General features: G+C 35.3%; 1 pseudogene; it reads left to right on the top strand.

Annotated features, from left to right (window-relative positions):
- The first annotated feature begins 7,542 nt into the window (after window positions 1-7,542).
- The window catches only part of LOC121146405, a 60,299-nt pseudogene continuing 47,538 nt past the window's right edge, over window positions 7,543-20,303 (top strand).

Raw genomic sequence — 20,303 nt, 5'->3', positions numbered from 1 at the left:
GTCACTCCTTCCTCAGCAACGACACAGAACTCAAATTTCTTCACTTCATGCAGCAGGATATCTATGTCATGTTTGTGGATTATGCCTTTGCATATAAACTAGCTATTAAAAAACCTCTATAATTAGTATTTTTCAGAATTAAATTCCATTATTGGGCCTTTGTATTTCATTCAACACATGTGAGTTACAACCATCATATTTCTTCAGAGCCTTTTATAAATTAGCTTTTTTCTTATTTACTTAGAAATACATATTCCTATTATATATTTATATTATATATAATATATATATTTATATATATATATATTTAAGGAAATATCAGCTGCAAGAAATATGAACACCAAAAATATAAACAATGTCTATCACTCTAGTAGGTTTATCTTAATTACTTTTTTACACTTATCACTTCGCCTTGATCCTGCAGACAGAGCCGGAAACAGTGGCTCATGTATTTATAATCAGTGCTTCATAAGAAGAGGAGGGGACAGTTTTGTTTGTTTTGCTTGTCACTAAAATTTTCAAGAACAGTTAAGATTCCCAAGGGCAGTAATATAATGCTCTCTCATACATATCAAAGAAGTAAATGGCAGTAACACAACTACATGTTAATAAGAATGACTCCATCTCCTGCTCATCTTAGTAGTTTAAGCAAGGCAAATTAAGAATAGAGGAAGCAAAACATGAGATAAAGTTATCTAGGTGACAACTATATATTGTGAATGACTCTAAATGATATTAAGTGTCTAAGATAGAAGATAATAGAAGAAAATTGGCTTTTCCCTCAAGCATATCTTCATAATATCTACTGTGGTTATATTAATATATTAAGGGGTTATTATTATATTGGGGTTATATTAAGGGGTTATATTAATGTGTTTTACCCATGCACACATGTGCATACTAGCTCAATGTACAAAAATTAGAAAACATGCAAAGTTGATTATGTTGGTTGTATATTACATTAGCAAGTGCATATATCATTGGCATCTCATTATTTACTTGAATGCATAATCATATTGGTTTCAGTAAGAAAAATCAAATAATTTTATTGAGCAAAATATTCTTATGGCATGTAGGAAAGGGTATCATTATCCGAGAACATTTACAAAGCAATCACAAATTGAATACCCAGGTGTTAAACACTGAATAATATGATTTTTGTACAAAGACTGAAACCATAAGCTTCTAACTGTAAGAGCCAGATAAATGATGATGATTTTTATGTTTTGATTCTGTCAAAATGATGATGTCATGTGCAGGAAGGCATTAGAGTGGGAGTATCGCTACACTCCTATATCATGAAATACAGGATGTGTTTTCACTTTATATAAATAAAACGCAAACTGGAAAAAGAAAGAGTAAAGTGATTCACAGCTAAGGCAGGAGAACATCATATCAGATGTTCCAAAAATAATCAGAAGTTATAATGGTAAAACAGACATGAGGAAAGCTGGCAAATTACATTTCCAACAGAGGTGCTGAGAGGTATGAGTGCAAGGAGGTCAGTCCAGATGAGAAAGGCCACTGTCTGGGAAAAGTCAGCTAGGGAAAGAAGAACTGTGAGAATAAGGAAGTATAAAGGAGGGTCATGGTAGAATAAGCAGCAAACTTTCCACCAAAATCTGAAAAACAAGAAAAAACGTTGATTGCAATGCAGAGTCAGTTGAGTGTATTAGCCAGAAAGTTGAAGTCACGTTGAAGAGCTCCGTGTCTGTCTGGGATCAGCTCCTGAAGCCTCAAGGATGATTTAGGAACAACTCCTTAAAGCTCCCTCCCTCCCTTCCCTCAGCCTGACCCTTCCCAGGAAGACAAGCACTGATACTCTCTATTTGGAAGTTTCCCCTGAGGCCTTATTTGGCATGATTCTTTGCAAGGTGCTTACCTACTCTAGAGAAAATAAATATTAACAAATCTTTGTGAAAAATATAGTGCTTTTATGATATGAATTCTCATCCAATAGCTTTGAAAATCATTTTAAACCAATATCCTTTTAAAGAGACCCACATTTGGGACACACACTATAGAGATGTTGACATCTATAAGCACTTTAAAATGGTCAACTGCAGTGTTTTGGAATCACCTTTAATTAAAATTAGTCTTTATCAGTGCCTGAGGACTTTGCTATAAATAAGACAGGCTTTATTTAATATATATCCACATTACATATATATTCTGTAACCAATGAATATATATTTACGTATATATTCTACTATCTACGACACTTTCCCTTTGACTCTCCTCCCCCCAATCCATAAAACAGAAACACACAAAAAATACTACTTCATAAAACTGGTATCATCGATAGTTTGGGGGCCTTTGTGTATTAGCCTATAAATTATTATATATGTGTTATTTTTAAAAATTTGAACTAATTATCCTTAAATAAAAGAAGAGTAAATGTATAAAAGCAAAGTTCATATTAAATATAGGATATGAAAGGCTCAAGATGACATGAAAATGTAACTATACTTACACCCAATGATTCTGTAAAATGGTGACATGGTATGATAGAAATAAAACAGACTTTGTAGTGTGTCACCAAATGAAATTACCTGAAAGTAAATATGGGAATTTTTGTGTGTGGTGCAGATCGTTTCCTATGCTGATTAAAATTACCAGTCCTCAGATTTTCCTTAAATGAAATGAAACTTTGATAATATTTCAGTGGTTGTTGACCACTGCAGTACCATTTTGAGGTAGAGCAAATTAGAACATATACGTATGGGAGAGTTTGAAAAAAAAGTTAGCAGCAAAATAAGCTTACTTTTAAATTCTATTTCCACACACTTTTAAAATACTCTCATAGATATTAGTTCTCTAAAGCAAAAAGCAAACTTTTGTTATCATCAAACAAGTCATTCATGCAACATTGAAATCTGAAATTGGAAACCCATGCTCAAGTGAGTTACTGCATTATACCTGAGGAGAATCAGACACTACAGAGGGAATTCATTCTGTCTCAGTTTTTTCAATGGCTAGTGCAGCTAATAGATTAACATTAGCAATACTGTAATTAATTATGCTGTATAAAATAAAAGTGATAAAAAGTGTTTTGATTAGTATGAAATAATTGCTTTGATGGATTTATCGGAGTATTTGGGTGTTTACAAACAAGATCGCTAATTTGCTTGTTTTGTCTTTCAAGGAGATAATTCAAGTATTTATGTATTAGATATGCTACATACAATTTTGCAGAATCTATCCTAGTAATATACCTTCAGATCCTTTTAGAAAAAAACAGCAATTTCAATGCTACAGGAAAAAATGTAGAGGTAGAAAAATGTTAACAGTAGTGAGCACACATGAATTGATCATGGAATAGGGCAAGAACTCACTAATAAGACATCAGCTTTTCTCAGAACAAGATGATCCAATGTCATGGCATTTTAGTAAATTAGAATTCAGTGATGTAAAATCTTCAGAGTTATTAATAACTTCAGGGACAGGCCTTTGACCTAACAGATAGGAAAATTGTCTGTACACATTCCATATCACAGAGTGTCAGGATTCAGTCTTGCTGCTCCTAATTCAAGTTTCCTAGCAATACACACTCTGGGGAGCAGAAAGTAATGACCAAAACAATGGGGTTTTTGTCATCCACTTGAGTCAGCCTTAATTCCTGAATTCGTGAGTCAGTAATCAGGCAGCACTCTCTCTTGTCCCATCTCTCTATTTTTATCTCTATCTCTACTTATCTCCAATTCTCTATCTCTTTTACCTCTATATTTTTCTATCTGTACTTCTGCTCTCAAGTTAAAAATAATTAACAACAAATAAAGAGAAGAAAAAATATGGAAGGAAGGAAGGTTAAGAAGAAAAAAAAGAAAGTCTTGCAAAATAGATATAAAAAATACAGAAAGATATTGAAATTGAATGTTACTGAAACAACTTTTTATGCCAGGTATCGAGAGTTAATTTTAAAATTAGTCCAGAGTCCCTTTTACTGTATCTATAATAAATATTATAAACTGGAACTTACAAAAAGTTTATACATATAAAATTTCCATTACATGTTTAAGTGTATTTGTCAAAAGACACCAGAGGTTTCATTGAAATAAAGTTGTGATTGCTCCTGAATGTGTTTGAAAACCATTAGTCTAATCTACTAGCTTTTCCCACAGATGAAAAAAAGATACATAAACCATAAACTGGAGACTCAAATTACAAACTCACCTTCCTCATATACCTAAGCATAGAACCAGTATCTTTATTTTCCATTTTTCAGTACACTCAGTTTCTAACCTTCACAGTTCTGGTAACAGAAACCAGGGCAGAAGAAACTTTCATTTACTCTCTTTTCCTCATGAATTTCATTAAACCGGTTATGAGCAGCTAACATTACAGTTCACATCCCCTCTTCCCCAAGCAAAGCTCCTGACTGTAAGCAGCGCTGGCCATGATCCAGAAGAAGAAATTTCAGATACCAAAACCACACAGAAACTCTCAGCCCAGGTCATTTCCCAGACAGCATTTCAATTCTCTTTCAGATAAAACAGAACCTTATGAAGTGAATGTTTTCAGTGGAAACACAAATATAACTGTGCTTGTCTTTCCATTGCACAAAGACATCTGATCTTTGAATAATTATTTTCTCCTTCTATTAACCAAAGGACAATAGCAGCAGCATGGACCACAGGTTTAGCCAGATATGTACTGAAACACCAGTGTTGTATTTTCCACATTTGTTTCTAATCTAGCTAATCTAAAAAGGAGTAACCTTGGATAATGTTTTATTTTAAGCTTATATTCCTGGATTAATCATTTAATTGTTATGACCTTGAATCCTTGCCTGTACAAGAAAATGATACACACTTCAGGCTTGGCAACAGAACTGACCTGGAAAAGCCATGATAGAGGCTAACACAGATCAGAGTCATATATTAGTGGTCCCCTATCCACTTGGATTACTATACATTTTAAAGCTATTTCTTACCACATTTTTACTGTGAAAAATTTTACTTTTAAGACAATTTTTTAAAAAAGATTTATTTAATTATTTGAAAGAGTGAAAAAGAAGAAATGTCAGCCAGAATGACATCTTCTATCCTCTGGTTTGCTCTTCAAATGACCACAAAAGCCAGGAGTGGGCTAGGCTGAAATTTAGAGCCACGAGTCTATCTGGATCGCCTATGTGGGTGGCAAGGGTCATCTTCTACTGCCTTTCCAGGAAAGTAGCAAGGAGCTGGATCACAAATGAAGCAGTTGAAATTTGAACAAGATTTCTCAAATGAGGTGTTGGAGCACAGGTAATGGCTTCATTGTTTTGTCCTTATTTTTTAAGATTCAAATTATTCATTCATTCATTCATTCATTCATTCATTCATTCATCTCAAAGGTAGTGTAACAGAGAGAAAAGGAGAGGCAGAGAGAATCTTCATCTGCTCCTAACTTACGGCCCACATGACCGTAACAGACAGGGTTTGTCCACGCTGAAGCCAAAAGCTTGGAACTTGTACAGTATCTGCCACACAAGTGCAAGGACCCAAGCACTTAATGCCATTTTCCACCACTTTTCTGGGAGGCTATGTAGGGACCTGAACTGGGAGTAGAATTTCCAGGACTCAAACCCAAATGGGATTCTGATATCACGGCCAATGCTTAGCTTATTACACTACAGTGTTAACCCCCAGCTTAATTCTTTCTACTACCATGATTACACTGAAAATAATATTTTCACTACATGAGTACATATTTAATCCTTAAATTTTGCCTTGAGAATGTTGGTTTTATTGTACTCAAATTACAAAGATATAGACAACAGGAAACACCTTTAAAATTAAAATGTCTCCATTTGTTACATAAATTCTTCATTTGGTTCAGACTTTTAGAATATAATTACTGCAAAGCATGTGTGTTGGCAGAATAAAAGAGCAGTTTAGAAAATGAGCCTGTGGAATGACTCAGCTAAGCATCTCATTTTAATATTTAAGTCTGCTCTGTGATATGGTTCAACTGAGTTCTTCCCATAATTACAGGCTTAATATTTTGTTTTGATAATGTCATAGCATAATAGTTTCCAAATATTATCTACTATATGCACTACAGTACTATATAAGTGGGCTACAATTTCATGCAGTTTATGCATCTAAGTTAGTGAATAGTGCATCTTAGTTAATAGTGTATCTTAGTGAACAAATAACTAAGATAATTCAGGAGACAACTGGACTGTTCCAATGATTATTCTGTATTCACTCTCCTATCTACTTCTAGAAGATTCTACTTAGCAGTATTTTTATAGTTATTGCTGTATCATGTTAATGGGTCAGCTTTCACAATTATCAAGCTTGCTTATTGAAATTTGAAAGCAGTATTACGTTTTGCAAACTCCGCAACACTGATGTTCAGAAAACTCCTCCTTTGAGAATATTCTCTAATGTTGTTCAGCAATATGCCAAACTCATATAATTATGTAACACAATAAATATCGTCCCAAAACTCTAAATGCTAGTCTTAGTATATCTGAAGAGCCTAAAATAAATTGGACTAGTTGAGCCTGACTTGTGAAATTTTTATTATTCATTATATTTGCATAGAAGAAAGGAGGAGGAGGTAAGATGGGGGAGAGAGAAACTGAAAGAGACAATGGACATAGAGTTCAAAGGTTCACAAAAGCAAAACTTGGGCCATGGCAAAATCAGGAGTCAGGAATTCAATATAAGTCTTGTATACAATTTGTCAGTGTCTCAAGTACTGGGATCATGACCTGCTGCCTGTTGGGGTTTACATTGGCAGGAAGCTGGACCATGAGTGGAGTACTGGGTACTTGACCCTAGGCTTGGGATATTGGATGCAGGAAACCCAAGCAGAAACTCATCTGCTACATCAAACAAGTAGCCTGGGACTCTGAATCTTAACTCATCCATTCCCTTCCACAGAGCTTCTTTGTGGGAAACATTGTTTCTTTAATAACAGTGACATCAAGTAAGAGTAAAAGCCAAGCTCCGCCATAATAATAATCAGCTCTGAGTTGAGAACATAGTGATTGAAAGCACTGTCTCTATGGCCAGTTTAATAAATGAACAAAGTCCACTCCAGTCTTGGGGTCAATGTTCTTCGGCCAGTAAATTTAGGATGGCAGTACCAAATACCCACAGATTCTTTGAGGGATGATGAAGTAATACATGTGGATTCACCAAACACAGATCTGGTTCTTATTATTTGTGATACACATGTTAAACAATTGGAAACTGTTAGAATTAAGAACAGAAACTGGAAAGGAAAATTTCACTTTGAGATTGAAATAATTTATTGAACAGGGATAGTTTAGGAAGAAACAGCTTATCTTGAGTCTCAGAGAAAAAGGAACAGTTGCTGCCATTTTAACAATCTTAGAGAATTAACGTGCTCGCTACCACCTCAAATGTTGATGCAGAATGGGTGGGTTGGGAGAAGATACATAAGAGGCTAAAGCTCTAGAACAAGAGCTTTATGAGTATGTGGAGGAAGTTGGAGAGGAAATGTAGAGTTTCAGAAAGTAACTTTCCAACTCACTTGCCGGTAGATTGGGAGGAGGGGGAAAACAGACATGACCACCAGACTGAGATGCGTGAAGAAAAGCCTTTTGAGAGTTTCTGCAAAGTCCTGAGGAGTGTCCTTCAAGAACTGAAGGCAGGGACAAGATTTGATGAAGAGCATCATGTAGACAAAGAAACGGATGTGCTGCCTACACTACATATGCCTGTGGGAATGCAGAGAACAAAGGAGTCACAGTTCGATAGTGCTTCTGGACAGCTACTCAAGTAAGAACTGAGAGACTATTATCATGTTTGTTAGGCTTTCCCTGGTGTCCACTAACATTCACAGTCATTATAATTAGACAGCCCAATGCCCTAGGAGGTCAGGTCAATAGGAAAAAAAAAAAAATGGATGGACGCTTCCAAAAGAGTGGTTCTAAGAAGACAGGTTTGGAAACTCATCACAAGTTCCCTGATCTCATTTTGCCCTTAGCTGTCTCACCACTGAACTCACTATGACATCACAAAGATTGAGTTAGATTTCACTTCCTTTCAGATAAGCAGAATTTCATAACTTCCAAAAGCAGTATTCTTCCCCTAAATTACGCCAATTCAATAGAGAACATTGTAAATATAATTCATGAGAAATAGTTGTTATTTTATTGTTATGATAGGCTTTTTAAAAAAAAAAAAATATGTCCAGGACGGCTCAGGGCTTTGGGACCCTGCACCCGCGTGGGAGACCCGGAAGAGGTTCCTGGCTTCGGATTGGCATAGCATCAGCTGTTGCGCTCACTTGGGGAGTGAATCATTGGACGGAAGATCTTCCTCTCTGTCTCTCCTCTCTGTATATCCGCCTTTCCCTTAAAAAAATATTAAAAATAAATCTTTAAAACAAAACAACAAAAAAATATGCTCTAAACCTGGTTACTTCTCCTTTTTTTCTTGTTTATGGACATCTGAATCTCCATTCTGGCTCACAACAGCACACTTTACCACAAAGGATAAGAACAGTTTCACACTATAACAGGGATGGAAGAGTAAAAATAGGAGAAGGTCCCTTATGAAGAAAATCCTTCTTGTGGTGGTTTATCTACCCTAAATAAATCTCTGACATTGTCACGTCCAATCAGCACTGCATCCTTAAAGGCTGCACCAAAATTAGTCATCATAAGGCATATTTCAGTTTTATTGTCTGGGCAATAACTATTGTTAGAGCCATGCTAGCACATACACAGAAGTGGGCAGTATCTGTGCCTACTCAACTCTGTTAACATATTATAGTAAGGGTAAGAGCAGGAAGTCATTTTATATCCAGCATGAGATTTTCCATTGAGGGTGACCTATGATGTTATATGCCATATTATGCATGCTATCATGGGAAAAGCTAGAGTAATGTATGCAAGAACAGAAGATACTTCACTTGTATATAAAACACATTCATAGCAAAGGAAAGAATACTATTCCCTTAATATATTTGGCTTTGGTTCACTCTAAAATACAGTGTGGGCCACATATATAATTTTAAATTTTTCTTGGTCATGGTAAACAGAAAATACCAATGAAAACAATTTTATAACTATTTTTCATGTTATAGTACGATGTTTAAACTTGATAACTTGTTTTAAATAGTCAATAAAGCTCTTAATATATAATTATTTAAAAATTCATAATATATTACATTCTTGTTTTTTTTTTTTAACTAAGTCTTGAAAATCCACTATGAATTTTGTAGGTTCAACATTGCTGAATTCAATGTAGCTACATTTCAAATAGTCAAAATCCACACTGGACTGGTAGCTACCACATTGAACCACATTGCCTTTTTCTACTGAGTTTATTGATTACTCAGAAAGCACAAAGTTGTTGTCACCAATTCAAATGTCTCCATTTTCTCTTCCACGTGTAGCAATTGCTAATTATAAAACACAGCATTCTGTCCATCTACATAATTTTATTACATACATACCATACAAAGCATATGATGAAATAAAGTGGGCTGAAAAAATTTCAAGAATTATTAAGTTTATTTCAATTAATAGCTGCTTGCCTATGAGGCAAATGTAGGAAGTATTAAAAATAAGCCATGTGAAAATTAAAGAAATGCTTAGTAATTAATTCTAAAGCCACAAAGTGGAGAGTGTCTAGTGATAGTTGAATGGTAGGCTTCACAGAGTTCCTTTGACATACTGGATTGCCTTATCCAACTGGCAAAAACTATGAATTCAATATTAAACAAGAAACTTTATGTTTCTTTATGTTTATGTCCACATTAATTTCTTACTAACACCAAGATACATAAATATTAAATTATGTTTATATAACATAATTATGTTATTTATAATTATATTACACAATATTTCATGTTATATATCCTATAAAATATTACATGATATAGAATTTAAACATATTATAATTATTATTTAATATATTTAAAATATTTATGCCTAAATTTCCAATTGTTAGATTTTCCTTTAGGTCAAGTGAGGTAACTGGCTCTCACATCTATCCTATATAATTCACAATGTGCTGACCCTTCCTATTTTTCTTAGTGACCTGTGTTTTCCTCATTCTCAATGATCATAATCTTTCATCCCCATTTTGCACACAAGTCTCACTGCAGAATGTTCCATTTCCCCCTAAAGAACACCACTTGACGCTGCATACAATGTTGCTTAGTCCCTATTGCTAATCCTCCCACTTTCCTGCTCAAATAAAGGATGTCCATTTATTTAGGACATGAGTATTTAACCTTGAAATGTGGGATATGCTCTTATTCTCATTTCCCACATCGACTTACAAGGTATAATCCTTTATGGTTTCTATTAGCCTGTATCAAATAGTTCATTATTTTCATCTACTGATTTCTCATAACTGTCTGACCCTCATTGAAATGTTAGTACTCCCTAGGTCACAATTTATCATTCATAAGCCAAATTCCAAATGATTTCAAGATTCATGTTGTTGAACATCTAGTAATTACTGAATCTCAAAAAGTCTTCATTTTCATACAGTAACATTCATATAAATTTGTCTAAATCTTTCTTCCAAAAGTCATTATTTACAACAGATCTATGTAATAAATTTGGAAAAATATCTGACATTCAATATAATCTGCTATTTGTTTCATTTACTGTTTCACATAATAAAGGCCATTTGAACCCTTAAAAATGCCATTACCTACTCTTGCCATTTAATATTAAAATCAATCTATTGTTTGCATATTGTACTTGCCTAATGAAACTGAAATAATTATTAATTATAAAATTTATATTCTTTTCTTGTCAGATTTTATTTAATATTATTTCTGCTTTAGAACTGGTGGATTCTTGAAACTTCTGACTATTTTTCTGCATTGAGATTCCTTTACATTGAAGCTTCTATTCCAAAATATTAACTATGCAAATCCTTTAAATTTGTAGTGGCATCTGCTTATCATTTTTCCTGCCCTTAGGCTTTCATTTAATCAAATTCACTATGTGTTTATATTTCTTCATTAGGTACTTATATTTCTAAATTATTTTATCCACATTCTAAATTTGATCTTGTGAGTCGTAGACTGGTTTTGTTATATTCACTTCGAAAAATAACAAACATCCCAAAGTTTGGTCCCAGACAAAATATACTATTTCCCTACTAAACTAAGTACTGTTTCTTTCTAAATTTCTATTCTCACTTAAAGTCAGTTATAGTCACACACAACCAACCAGCAATCCAATAGCTTTCCTATTTTACTTTCTGTCCTTCTTCCTGAGCTTTGTCAATGGATCACTAAACACATTTCTATCCTGAGTTACTTTCATTTCATGGGACTCTCAGTAAGGTCCTTCTGATTTTTAATTAGTTTATATCAAATTAACACTTCATGGAGTCTCCAGAATTATCTTTGAAAACAAAAATATGACATGGTACATTTTACCAATAGTGATAATACTTTTCTCGTCCTCAGCAGGAAAATTGTTAGCAGGTTGTGTAAGATTCCTCATCACTTAGTTTAACTTGTGTTATATCTTCTATCCTTGGTTTACAACTTGGCATTTAATACAATATAACGTCATACTTTATTTAGAGTAACAAAGACCTTATTTGAAACCCCTGAAAATATTACAGTTTGAAGCAGGAATCTGATATAGCATTTAAAATATTGGCCTATATCCCATATTAGGTTATCTGTATTCTATATGTGCCTCTGATACATGGCTCTGCCTCCTAAATCCAGCTTTTTGCTAATGTAGACCCAAACAAATAGTGGTGATGGCTGAGTAATTGAGTTCCTGCCACCCAAATAGGAACCCTGAATTGAGTTCCCTGCTTCCTGCTTCGGTACACTGCATTCTAGAACTGGAGGAAATACATGGCAGATGGGAGTATATCCATCTGCGTGAGTCGGTCTCTCCTGAGTTCTATCTCCTTCCTTACCTTCCTTTTTTGCCCCTCCCCATCCCCTCTCCTTCTCTTTGTATTTATGTTTGTGTCTCCCTGTCAAACAAATACAGACTCCTTAAAATACAACTAAAAGTCTATATACAGTTCATACACTGCTATTTAACACCTCTGCAAATGCAAAAATAATAAATGATTTATTAATGGAAATTTTTTACAAATATTGTAGTAAGGTACATGATTTCAGTCATGTTGATGTTATGTAATGAATATAACAATCAAATTAATTAACACATCCATCACCAAAAGTTCTGTTACTTAGATTCCCAAAACTTCAATTAAGGATTAAAACTGTGTACTTTTTTTTCTTAAAGATTTACTTATTTTTATTAGAGAGTCAGATTTCCAGAGATAAAGATCTTCCATACACTGTTTCACTCCCTAAATGGTCACAACAGCTGGGGCTAAGTTGATCCAAATCTAGGAGCCAGGAACTTCTTCTGTGTCTCCCACACTAATGCATGGTGCCAAAACTTTTGCCCGTCCTCTGCTGCTTTCCCACACCACAAGCAAGGAGATGGACGGGAAAAGTGGAGATAAACACTGGCACCCATATGTAATCCTGGTGCATACAAGGCAAGGACCTCAGGCACTAGATTACCATGCCTGGTCCAACTTTGCACCTTTTAAAATAAGACTCCCATCTCTTCCAAATTCTAGTTCTTGATAGCCACTATTTTTTTTCCACAATCCTAAATTTTTCAATTGGTCATTTGGAAACTGAGACATGACAATTGATGTATATTTGGTCCCAAAATCACTTACACTTCTGTTCTGATTTTAGAAAAGTGGAGGAATTCACCATGGGGGGAGGGTTGGGGAGGGGTAGGGGGAATCCCAGTGCCTAAAAAACTGTGTTACATAATGCAATGTAATAAAAATAAAAATAAAAAGAATGTCTTTAAAAACTGCAGTATTAGGCAAGAGAACATAAGGAAATCATCAAAGCTATTTTGACCAAACAGAAATCCAAGGAGACATAATGTTTCAATCTTTAAATTTCAGAGGCAGAAAGAGAACAAGAGTAAGAATTCTCATCTATTGGGTCACTCCACATATGCCCTCAACATCCAGGACCAGGAAAGGCCACAATCAGAAGCAAGGAACACTATCCACATGGAGGCAGGAACTACATTGCCTGAATCATTGCAGCTGCCTCACAGGGTTAGCACAGGCGGCGAACTAGATTCTAGAGTTCGAGCCAGGAATCAAAACCAGGTAACCCAGTACACAGCACAATATTATGTTAATTTCCTTTAGCAAGAAGATCAAAGGAAACATTAAAAAAAGACGTTTAGAAAAAAGTTAAATACCAAAAAGCCTTATTTGATTCCCAAGTGATTATGTGTTTGTGAATATCACTTTAGCTCCATGGATCTTAATTACCTTGCTCATAATATAAGGGTTTTAATATTCTATGACTCTCTCTGTCTTCCTTTTAGAAAAGCAAGCATCTATGAGCTATTATACCTAGTTAAAAGATTAAAAGTTGGAAACAGATAAAATATTATCAAATATTATCAAATATTATCAAATTATATGAGGGCAAACAATCTACTGTGCTCTAGTCCTAGATATTTGACACTAGGTAGTATTCTTTTGTGATTCATAAAAGTGTTTTGCGGTCTGGTTCATTGGCTCAGTGACTGAAACCTCACCTTGCACTTGCTGCAATTCCATGGATGCCAGTTCAGGCCCCAGCTGCTCACTTTCCATCTAGTACCCATCTCATGGCCTAGGAGATCAGTAGAAGATGGCCCAAAGCCTTGGAACCCCCCACCTGCATGGGATATCTGGAAGAAAACCCTGGCTCATGGCTTCCAAGTGATTGAGCTGTGGCCATTGTGACCACTTGGGGAGTAATCTTGTGGATGGAGGACCTTTCTCTCTGTATCTCTTTCTCTGTAAATCTGCCTTTCCAACAAAAATGAATATTTCTTAATCACCATGAAAAATAAAGACAAATATAATTATCTTTATTCAAGCAGGCAAGTATTTCCCAGCTAGGATCCATAAAGTTAATAAATAGAGTGTGACCCCAAGGCTGGAAAGGAACTAAAAATGATTTTAGATTTCTCATGACTCAGGATTCTTGGTCTATTGCTGTAATTTGGTGTCTTTGTGAATGGTTTGCTGCATAGCATCTATGCTCTTCATTCTAAAATGTCTAATGCTGACGAATTAACCACTGCTTGGATAGACTGTGAGAAATGTCTAGCATCTGTGACCATAGCCATTTTACACATATCATTAAGCACTATTTTTCTACCTCCTTTGTAAATGCCACTTTGGATACTCATGTTGTATCAGCCAAGTTCATGTAGATCATGTAAAACATCATTTATACACTGACACAGTTTCTCTCTCATTCCCTGCCATGTGTTTAAAACAGGTTGAATGACTCTTGCTGGTCTGCAAGGACATATCTAGCAGGAAGCACAGAAGAGAAACTGGAGACTTTCAAGACCTCCATGTGGAAGTGCAGGCCATCACCCCCGCCACAGTGAAACTTAGTCGAGTGTCATAAGCTCCAAGCAACTATGAAGACATGGAACAAGGAAAACTCATGAAATACCTGGAGCACCTCTCTTGATCAAGCACAAAGAACACAGAATAGGACAGTCAAGTGGCCAGAGTTCGCACTGTCTTTCTGTCCACCTTCACATGCAGGAGCTTAGGCAAGTCAGTTTTGTTTCTTAAAGTCCTTACTTCTATTATCAAAGACTGTCATCTCGCGCTCTTAGCAATTCTTAGTAAATCTCCAGAACTATAGTAATGAAAGCTGTCCCTTCACTTGGCCTGAGAAAATCAAGGTATTTTTACATGTCTCTTACACTAGCTATTTCTAACATTAATGTAAAGTGAAAGGGATTTAAATTATGCCATTTCCTCCTAAGTATTTAAACTGTAAGAACTACTGAAAGAAACATGTTTACTGAAGGCATTTTTCCTAGACAGGCTTTTGTCAGAGCATCTCAACTTTCCTTGTTCAATGAGTTCCATGGTGAAATATTTATGCCCTCAGTGACTCACCAGCTGAACACAGCCAGGGACAGTTGAAACCTCCACAAACACTATTTCCAAATCAAGCTGAAGTCTCTTCTTCAGTTACTCTATTTTTTCACATATGTATTAACATATTGGAAAACATTAACCTTAATGATAATTTGCACATTTTGATATTTAGTTTCCAACTATAAACATCTGTTTTTCTTCCCTCCTTCACTTGAATCTCGGCTGTGTTTTGGAATTCACAAAGGTGTCTGCAGGTTATTGCATTTCCCTCTGGCTTTTACAGCATCTCTCCAAGTTTGACATACTGCTTACCTGCTTTTCCAGATCATTAGTGAGAGTGTTAAATAAGACTGGGCCCAGTACCAATTCCGGAGGCACCCTGCTATACACCTGTTCTAATTTGATATCCCACCATTTATCATTACTTATGTTTGCTGTGCTGCAGCCAACCTGTGCTTTGGCCTAACATCAGAAACACAGTGTTTCTTGGTAAAGCTGGCAGTGTGGATGTATTTACATTCCTGAGGCCAAAAGCCATTGACACTTAGTGAAATGTGGGATTTTCTTGTTGCCAGTAGATAGAAAATGTTTGCAGTAGAAATGTTTATAACAAATTTTTTAAATTAATAATTTTAAAAATAAATTACACTGGTGGAATAAAAGTTATTAACCCACTCACTAATCATCAACTATGCATTTCCAATAACTGAAGTCAGATTTTCCAATGATTTGTATCAATTGGTGACATCATCATAATCCCCTTGATAAATCTACCTTCTCCTTAGGATCTCTGTGTAATGCCTGTATAATGCTATTAAATGGCATTCACATATCACCCTTAATATTTCCAGTGCCTCCCCTATTTTCAGCCATTCACTGACACACATATTAATTTCTGAATATTCATCACAGTGTTTGCAATATCATGTTACTGATAAAAATTGCAGACAAATATACTTGTGACAATTAACTCTACAATCTTGAACAAATTGCTTACTTTTGATATAAAGTAGTGTCATTTCTAAAATAAAAAGAAAAATCTGAATACTGAAAAATCACTGGGAGAATATTTTAAGATAAAGATCATGAATAATTCCTCAGTCTTATGACTAAAAAAATTGGGTTGGCACACTTATATTTTGCTTCCTTTCCTATCACACCCTTTCGTGTGTATGTCCCTTTTTCCTCTCTGCATCCATACCACTCTCACAATTACCTTTATTAATGTAAGCCAGATTCTGTTGCGAATTTGATTACATAGTCTGAGATTAAAATATTTTTTCCCACTACCTGAGATAATATCAACTCTCGGGCACATACTCTTAAGAATTTATACTGCCTTTCTAATTTAGAAGCAACCATTCTTTACCATTCTCACAAAGTAAGCTTTGCCCTTACTTTGCAAAGCTCTAAAGTATCTATGGGTGTTACAGCTTGTCAGAATCTGTTTTCATCCCCCAGGATACAGCCAGGAAAAAAACAGGCCATCTCTGTAGTCTTGTATTTTCTGGTAGGAACAGAGAAAATACACATTAAGTATATGCTATGGGACTAGCCTGATTCAGGGGCTATTGAGGCCTAGTGAGTGGTTTGAAAAGTAACTTGGAACAAATAAAGTTTAAACAAAGACCAGAAAAAAAAAAGGAAATAAACCATCCAAGCATGAAATAGTCTTAGCTATCTGAGGAACAGCAGGTAGTCTGATGATCCATAAAGGAATCCATGCAAGAGTCACATCTCCGGCTTCCAGGGTGTAGTTACTTCTGGGGATTAGCTGCTCTACAGGGATTGCATTTCTCAGTCTTGCCCATATTATAGGTGTCCATGTGGTTTATACAACACAGTATGCAAGAAAAGTTCATCATATATGTGTGTATATATGATATACATGTGTGTCACATATATAACATGTGTATGCAAACATTTGAAGAAACATATATGTCGTGAATGTGTGTGTGTGTGTGTAAATTTTCTGTGTATTATGATGTTTGGGCATTTTAAAAACTAAAAGAAGTAACTGAATCTAGTGTTATGCTATTGAAGTTTAAGAGGACACTGGTCATTCCAGGATCCTGTTACAGACTATTTCGCTTCTGACCTAGTTTCCTGCTGAGGTGCCTGGGAAGGCAAAAAGGACAGCCCAACTTCTTGAGCTCCTGGATCCTTTTTTTTTTTTTTTTATCAAAACTGAGTTCTTGGTTCCTGGCTTTAGTCAGAACCAATCCTGGTGGTTGCAGGCATCTGGCAAGTAAGGCCGGTTGTCTCTGCCACCCTTCTTCCTCTCCCTCTGTGTTCCTGCTTTTCAAATAAATAAATAAAACAAGAAAATACATTTTGGCTGGGAGATACCACCCTTTTTGAAATGCTTTTTAGGAAATGATTCTAAGTAGTAAACTAGTTACTCAGGAATACAATATTTGTAAGAAAACCAACCCACACAGAGCTATATATTTTCAATCTGTCCAAAGCACTATGGAAGGACTAGTCCTGTCTTAATCATGCCAGGGGCAAGTGTAAGGCATCAGAGATGAACCCCATAGCAGAGACCTCATCTTAAATGGTTTATTCTTGTTGGCTTTATTACTCCTTTGAATTTCCAATAAAGGCACCAGTTCTGATTAAGACAAAAGCTATTAAATATCTTTTCATTTATATGTTCTATCATATCAACTGTATTTATCCACTTGGAAAGGGTGGAAAAGGGTGAATCTATGTGAATCACCAATGCTTTCAGGTCAGAGGAAGTGATTCCCAGAGTACAGTGAGTAGCGGTCATGTATTGCTCTGATAATAGAAATGAGTTGTACAATACTAAATCTTAGTTATGGTACTAGTCATACAATTTGTTCATAAATTCAGTGAAAGCCTTACTTTTTGTTGGTGCAAATGCACTTATTAATTTTATAACATGTACAAGCAATGGTAATTATGCATCCTCTTAGTCTACTGCCCACTTTGAGAGAGAGTTGTCCACCTTCTCACATTTTTCCAAAGCTAACTCTATGGAAAAGAAACAGCCATTCTTGGACACTCATAGAGGCAAACATTAAGAAACAAACTCCTTATTTAATATATCACATAGATCTAAGGAAATTCAGAAACAATTTTATACTACAAACTAAATGCATCTTACAATTTAAATGTAGAAACAAACTATTGTTTTAAATGACTTTTGTAATCATACTAATATTACACCTGTGCAATGATTTATCTTAACATTGTTAGCCTCCACTAGACTGCTCCCTTTGGCAAGACAGTGACATTTCTCTCAAGCTATAGAAACTTAATATGAAGTCATAACCCACTTAGGAATTCACAATACACTTTAAAAACTGATGTGTTTCCTGTTTCTTGTTCTTATAATGCTGCTTGACAATGTTACAAAAGGGATTTCCCAGCGCTGTGCTCTAGCCTTTCCTTAGATGGTTAGATGGTCCTTATTATCGTCTTCTGCTTTCCTGCCTGATCATTTCTTTGTCTTAAAACCAATCATGTGGCAATCTCAGATACATTAATATCCTTGAGCATCCTTTTTCAATCTATAGTTAGTGTCATGAGTACATTTGGTGCCTATCTGTCTTCCTTCCACCCTAGGGCTGAAGGCTGCTCTCCTACCAGGAAGTCTGATTACCTCTGTGTGGAATAGAATCAAGTCCCAGTTAGTGCTAAAAGGAAGCAGCTTCTGCCTCCTCCCATGGATTTCTCACTGAATCTGTGCCAAGCAATCTGCCACCAGCAAGTGAACACTCCCAGAGCAAAGGGCACAATATAATTCCTTGCATTTTTCATGCTTAAAGATTCTGCTTTACACCAATAACACAGAGAAACCCAACAACACTAAGCTTGGTATTGCTGGCATTTAATAAACACCTGAGTTAACATACACATTACCACAATCAGATGAATTAGAAATTGATGACAAATATTGTTAAAATAGTTTGATTGTAATTCTGTACTTGGAAATCAAGCAAGGATTAATTTTGCTTGTAACATTTTCATCAGTGAAGGAATGATGAGGGAAGCTTCTTTGCCATTGGTGGTAAGGAATATATACTACATAGAGTGACATAAAAATTCAAAACGAAATTACTCACATGAGACAAGTTATCTAAAAAATAAAACGATCATGTTTCAATGATAACATTAATACAAACTTTGAGGAATATAATACACCAATGTTGTTCGGCCAATAAAAACCATGTTAAGATGCACAGTGAATTGTCAAATTCTGGAAATACCATTAAAATTCTATATTTGGAAAACTGGGGAAGATGGAGAAAGCAATTAGAATCAATGATAAAGAAACTCAATCTCATTTCTCTAAAATGAGCTTGTCTTGTTCTCTAGAAACTCTCTTTAGGCTAGACAGCAGTGCATCATGACACACACATTGAAAAGACCTACACTGCATGGTCTTGTTTGGAAATTTCCATCTTTTATAAGTCATACCATTTCCAAATTATTATGATATCCATAGAAGGAAGTGGTTTGACTAGAAACATTGTAATTTTGTCTATTCTTTGGGGACCCAAACAATGCCATATTTATTGATGCATCACTTTCTTCTCAACATTACCAGCAAGATGACAATTATCATATATGGGGCATCTACTATAATTTTGGGATAGTACTGAAGATGCCACCTTAAAATTCCCATCTTCTGTACGTTAGTTTATTTACATCTCACATATGAAGAAATGTATCAGAGGGTTTAAGAGTTTTGCCTGAAGCTCCATAGCAGAAGAATGGAGAACTGAATCCATTCTAATGATATAACAAAATATAAGAACAAACAAAAGAAAATCAAGCAAATCAAGGCTGCTATATCACAAATGAAGAATACAGTAGAGCAAATTAAAGTACAATGGAGAGTCTCCAAAATAGAATAAAGCAAGCAGAAGAAGGAGTCTCAGAATTGAAAGACATTTCCTGTCATCAGGGGGAAGCAAACAAAAAGCTGGAAGCAGAGCTAGATCAGGCCAAAAAAATGTATTCAAGAATTGAAAGACACTATTAAAAGGCCTAGTGTAAGTGTTATGGGAGTCCCAGAAGGTGCAGAAAGAGAAGCTGAGTTTGCAAATGTATTTACTGAAATAACAAAGAAAAATTTCCCTAATCTAGAGAAAGAATTGGGAAACAATATCCAGGAGAGGCACCAAACTCCCAATAGGCTTGATCAAAAGCAATCTTCACCATGACACATGATCCTCAAATTCTCTTCAACTGAACATAAGGAAAAGATCCTGAAATGTGCACGTGAAAAAAATCTATTGCAATATAAACGAATGCCAATTCAATTCACAGCTGACCTCTCATAGGAAACTCTACAGGCAAGAAGATAATGGAGCAACATATTCCAGATTCTAAAAGAAAAAAAAAATGTTGGCCCAG

This window comes from Ochotona curzoniae, unplaced genomic scaffold, assembly GCF_017591425.1.
Source record: "Ochotona curzoniae isolate NIBS_2020 unplaced genomic scaffold, NIBS_Ocur_1.0 scaffold_4505, whole genome shotgun sequence".
NCBI classification, from domain to species: domain Eukaryota; kingdom Metazoa; phylum Chordata; class Mammalia; order Lagomorpha; family Ochotonidae; genus Ochotona; species Ochotona curzoniae.
This window is presented reverse-complemented; position numbering and strand designations above follow the sequence as displayed.